Source organism: Poecilia latipinna, unplaced genomic scaffold (genome assembly GCF_001443285.1).
Source record: "Poecilia latipinna isolate Pla-1442-1.1 unplaced genomic scaffold, P_latipinna-1.0 Scaffold4603, whole genome shotgun sequence".
Taxonomy (NCBI): Eukaryota; Metazoa; Chordata; class Actinopteri; order Cyprinodontiformes; family Poeciliidae; genus Poecilia; species Poecilia latipinna.
This window is the reverse complement of record NW_015117219.1, coordinates 10,632-16,401: the sequence shown is the minus strand read 5'-3', so window position 1 is coordinate 16,401 and position 5,770 is coordinate 10,632. Positions and strand designations below refer to the sequence as shown.

Below are 5,770 nucleotides of genomic sequence, written 5' to 3'. Positions count from 1 at the left end.
TCTGAACTCAGCCACAGAGGAAATGGCAAAGGGAAAACATAAACCAAAAAAACCATGTTGCTGCTCCAGAGGTATAAAGCTGGCTTTCTTTGTTTGCCTTGTTTATGCTGTTTTATGTCACAGCTTTTATTCTGACACTCACTGGAGGTTCAAAGTCGGAGGGCAGGACATGTGTTTTCTATTTTTATATAGAAAGCACATTGCTACACAGGACCAGAGGCTTTTGTATATATGAAAGGTTCAGATGCATTATGTAAAATAAACTTTAAGTATATGATATCATGTTTTTGTCTTGTTTTTTTGCAGACATGAACTGTTATGGGGGGAAAACAACAAATTAACAGATGCTGCACAGCAATGAGCATGTGAACTCTCCAGAATTCATGTCACATCTGCCAAATTATTACTGAAAAACTATTCATACAGCTTCTTTCTGTGTGCAGCACACATTGAAACTCTGATCAAAACGATTCATCTGTGTTTGCTGAAGACATGCCAACAACTCATCTAAACAGGATCTATTTATACAATATAATTAAAAGGCTTTCAACAAGGCTGGGGAACCACAAAGCTCATCCTGCTATTATATTTGTCTGCTTTGGTTTAGCCTCTTATTTGAAGTCAGATATATACATGGAACTGCACAGTACTCAGTCTATCTTTTTGTTTATCTCAGTGTAGGCGTGTGTAAACATGGGCACATACTGCAGCATGGTATATGCTCTTATGTCTTCAAGAGGAATGGCTAAATGGTCAAAGCAAAGAGAAATAATAGACATCTTCAGCGAGGGAATGCCTTTGTGCTCTAACCTGTGACCTTTTCCCTTAGTTTTGGTTTAAATTAGATGACTGCTTACACATTTTCCTTCAAAACAGACTGTCAGATTGCTTGGTACCGTTGTCTCATCTGCTGTTGTCAGCTTTCTCATGGCCCCCTCTCTCCCTTCTCTGCCTGACAGATTTTAGCACTAAAAATTATATAGTTAACAGCTTTTTGGCCCTTTGAGGATTGGTGCACACCTAATTAAGGCATTTGAAAACTAAAATTAAACATTACTTACCAAAACGACACAGGACTAATTACGTCAGTCCCACATTCCTTTCAAATTGCTCAATCAAGTCACAAATGCAGATGCTGGTTTATCCATTGATTCTGCTAGAGAAACATGAGAGAAACCAAACAGATTTGCCCACCTCCACTGACATCTGATCATAATGATTACTTGTCAGTCACTGTAAAATCTCTAGACTAGTTCTATCAAAAAAAAAGACTCATTTCAATATTTACATTCTGTAAATTTAATGCTTTTACACTACCTTCCTATGTATTCATATCCCTTGACCTTTTTCGCTTTTTGTCCAATTACAGCCATAAACATGAAAGTATTTTATTGCGATTTTATGTTATTGGCCAACACAAAGTTGTGTGCATAGCTCTTATATGTGAATTGGAATTCTGAAACGTTTGGCATACATTTTTATTCATCCGCCCCGAGTCAATACTTTGCACAACAACCTTTTGCTGCAATTGCAGCTGCAAGTCATTCTGAGTTTGTCTCTGCCAACTTTGTAAAACCAGAGATTTAAAAGTCTGCCCATACTTCTTAGCAAAATGTGTTGAGTTCAGTCCAACTGCATGTGCCACACATAGCATTTTGCATGCAACTAAGAGAAGTTTATTTCCTCTCTGACAACAGTAGCTTCTACTTATTTGTCATGTTTCCTACGTGGTTTATGGTTTCAAAGTTGCAAACCTGTCAGTGTGGCAGCGGCTAAAAACAGAATTTCACTGCATTATATGTCTGTGAAAATGTCTTATTTTGTTTGTCTTCTAACAAGAGAACAAAAAGAGAAGCCAACAAAATAAGCTTTGTTTGGCATTTGGCAGCATTAAAAGTATAGTGAACATAAGAAATGAATGCAAAACTGTAATAAGTTGATGTTGATACACTAATAGTTATATAATGATCTTTAGACAATTCATACAACAAATTATACTATGTTTGCTCCGCTTAGGTGTCAATCAGAAATTTAGATCTGCTAGTAGGAATCCAGTTGTTATTTGTATTTGAAAGTATACCAAATATACCAATGAAACCATCTGCAAACAGCTTCCAGCATATGAGAAAGCCAACAGAGGTGTCCATATAAATAATGCAGCCATAATCAATCTGAGGTAAGAAATGAATGCATATTTCTAATGAGATAACTATTGTTTGTGGAGGCTTTATGAATAATTCTTATAATTCAAAATTGATGTTACCACACTCTTTAACAAGAATAAACTTACAAAAAGTAGTAGCATTTATCCCCTTCTTTTAATCAAAAGGGGAGCATGTTTTCTATCCTTTCATCACCAACCTTTAACTCTCATCATTTCTATAAAAACTTGACCTTTATAGAAACATGTTTCAAACTAAACTTGATTTTCGACATATACATATTAATAGTATTCTTAAGGTCAAAAACGATGAGGCCAGAGCAGAGAACTTGCAGTGAAGTTAAAAGAAAAGTATTGAGGGGCATTTGTGATCTCTGAATATATTTTAGCTAATAGAAGTCAAAGGTTAGAGGATGTTGTCCTTTCCTGAATGTAAATGTTGAATATTTAACTGGGTGGGGTTGAACTTTTGTGGCTTTTGTTAGCAGAGTATGTGATAATTTTTACGTGAGAGTGCTGCTCCCAAGAGCCTTAGATGGTATGTCAGTCAATAGAGAATTATTTCTTTCTAAATGTTGAAAAAAGGAAGAAACACACAAAAGGGCTGATCAAGTGGTGGCGGTGCCACACAAGCTCTAAAATTCAAGATTTGATAACATATTGTAGAGACTTTGTCAGTATATAAAGTGATGAATAATTCACTGTTCTTTGGCCTACATTATTATAAGCTGTACTGGTATAATAAAACAGTGCTCTTATAGAGAACCACTCAATAATCATAGCTAGGTATCACAAATCTTCTCTTTACTTCCCAGGTGATATTTTCTTTAACAACATGATCTGTCATGTTGTTAAAGAATTTTATACAATCTTGCTGGTTCCTTGAGCAGCTGCTGGACTCCATAACCATCAGTGCTCCCAACAAACTCATTAAGTGTTTACATCCCTACTGGTATTTGCAGAGTTTAAATTATTTTAAAATAACATTGCACATTTGTTTTTCTGCACCATTTTAATTTTTCATAAATTGTAAATAGACTGTTGTCTTCAAATAAATCATACCACTCAGTTGCACATCCCTTGGATCAGAGTACTCTATTTCTGATAACTGCACAGTGTTCATGTTATAATACTGTATAGCATGTTATTGTAACCCATACACCAAGAGTGCGTGATTACTAAGAGATTAACGCTACAAGAGGCGGTGTTTTTTATTCTCGGCAGCACCAGTAGGGGGCAGTCTTTATCTTCAGCTTGTGTGTGTGTGTATGTTGGAGAAGCGCGTGAAGTAGAGAGAAAGAAACGCACGTATAAAATTATTGATAAAAAAGGAGAGAAGTGAGGATAAAGTGTGGGAAGTGAGTGCCGTATGTTGGGATATCGCTGAGTGAACCGCGGACATTGACGGAGCTGGATAAATGTTTACTTACTCTGGAAACTCCGGTGAGTAATATCGGTAAATGAAGCTAACAGCTAGCAAAGCTATCGGCGTAGAGCAGTTGGTTAGCGAATTGACTAATAATTAGCTTCATCTAGCATAGTAAAAAGTTAGTTAATGCCAGTAAACCAGTCGCAGTATTTTTGGAGACTTTTAGAGTTTAAGTATGTTATCCAGTAAAATATTGTAATGACGCCAGCACACCACACATGTAGTCCCGCCAAATGGGTTTATTAGTAATTAGAAACGAGTCGCTATTTCTGAGGCCGCAGCTGACACCTCCAACAAACCGTTGCTTTCCCCGAACGAGCTTCCTGCTAACACCCCCGAACTCCCTCCTCTTCCGGCCCTGTCCTCCCCTGATCCCCCGCCCACATGACATGTCTGTCACATGTGAGTGGGAGTCAGCAGAGTCAGACAGGGGAAGCCTATAACTTTATACACACAACAATAAAGATCACAATGTAACATGCAACAAATACACATAACCATATGGACACCAGCAGAACTAAAGCACAGAATCGTTATGTTTATTGGTTAATATTAAAATTGTTAAAAGTTAATATTTGATAAAGATTTAACTGTTTAATCTAAAGCATGTTGTAATTTCATGATAGGTGAAATTTGATATAACTGTCTAAAACATACATGGAGAGGTTGTCTCTACTTTCATGTTAAAAAGCTAAGCATTGTGGAATAATTCATGATATTTCAATGCTATGAAACATACCGGAAATGGCCTGCATTGTACCATACTCCACTGAAAAGAGAGAAGTGTCGAGTTGAACCAGGCGAATGTTAATTTAATATTTGGAAGGGAGTGAACGTCTTTGTTCACCTCCTTTGCTGTTATTGCTAAAACTACAGGCAGACTACAATCTTTACCTGAAAACAACTAGCTCTTCCATTTGTGACCATGTACAAATGATTTTTTTAAAAAAATGATTTCTGTACAGCTTTGGTGGTTCATGTTATTGTAATACTGCAACACACCAAAACTGGAGCAATTTTGAGTTCATCAGAAGGACAACACATCGAAATCCAAATGTAGGACTTTCCTAAAATAAATACTGTTATACTTTTAGATAGAATGTTAATTATAACTATAATTAGTTTTTTTCTTCTAAAAAACTCTTTGTCAATTTAGCTTTGAGCACAAAGATTGGCTTGTTCCTAAGTGTTGCTCTCAGCTTGAAACCCTTCCAGAGCTATCATCTCAAGGGATGTTTATCACATAGCTGAGGGGTTGGATCCCACTTACTGCTGAGGGAAAGACCCCGTTGTTAAGTAAGTGGATGGATCCTGGGTACCTCCAACTAATAATGTGGCATCACTTCCAGGAGCACAAAGCAGTCCCCTGAATACCAACAGGATGCTGCTGGGTCCTTAAAGGCACGCAACCACCAGCAGACAAGCGGTGCCAATTAGCACAGGGCCCCTACTCATCAGCCATGTGTTCAGATTTGATTAGAAAAAAAACATTCACCGCATCAGAAGACAAAACCGTCCCCTTGGGCACTTCACTTCCTCTCATATCCTTATTTGCACCATTAAAAGGGACTTTATTATGATGCTAACTGTGAGACCACTTTGCAGAGTGTTGTGGGGAAGAATGGAAGCAAACTAGTTACTGTATTGCATCTTTGTTTCCATCCACAGAGGGACTCTACCAGATGACCTGAATAAAAATCATGCTCTCTGTCTGGCCTCCTTGAATACTATCTGAAGAGGGTAGGAACTGAGAATCATCCTGTTTTTAATGGCTACTTTTTTGCTGGCATTTGCAAAGTGTGCAAATGAATAGAAGTCTCTTGTGCTCCCAAAAGGTGTGGCATTGTGCTACTGATGGCGCAGCTGCCTTTCAGAGTTCAAGGAACATCACCTGGTAAGCTGGTCCACACAATATTATTTTTATACTCTTTTTACATTACTTTCAGATTCCTAACAAGCTCCTTCTTTTTGTTAGCTATATTGTCTCTGCCTGATGTAGGAAACAATAGACGCAATGAGCTTTCCCTTGAGTCCTCAAAAAAATTTTGGTATTTAATAAGAGTATGATTTAAGTCACATTCTCTCACAATTTGCAGTTATTAATCTTGTTTCAAGATCAGTTTTTGTTTCACTTCAGATACATTTATTATGTTTATTTCAGAAATAATATTTTCAGTGAC

At 37.2% G+C, this 5,770-nt stretch overlaps 1 long non-coding RNA gene across 1 annotated transcript; it reads left to right on the top strand.

The window, feature by feature from the left end:
• Positions 1–3,426: 3,426 nt before the first annotated feature.
• On the top strand, positions 3,427–5,490 carry LOC106942850 (uncharacterized). The gene is made up of 3 exons (XR_001423740.1): positions 3,427–3,604; positions 5,259–5,330; positions 5,426–5,490. It is a non-coding gene; the product is annotated as an uncharacterized LOC106942850 (long non-coding RNA).
• Positions 5,491–5,770: the final 280 nt, after the last annotated feature.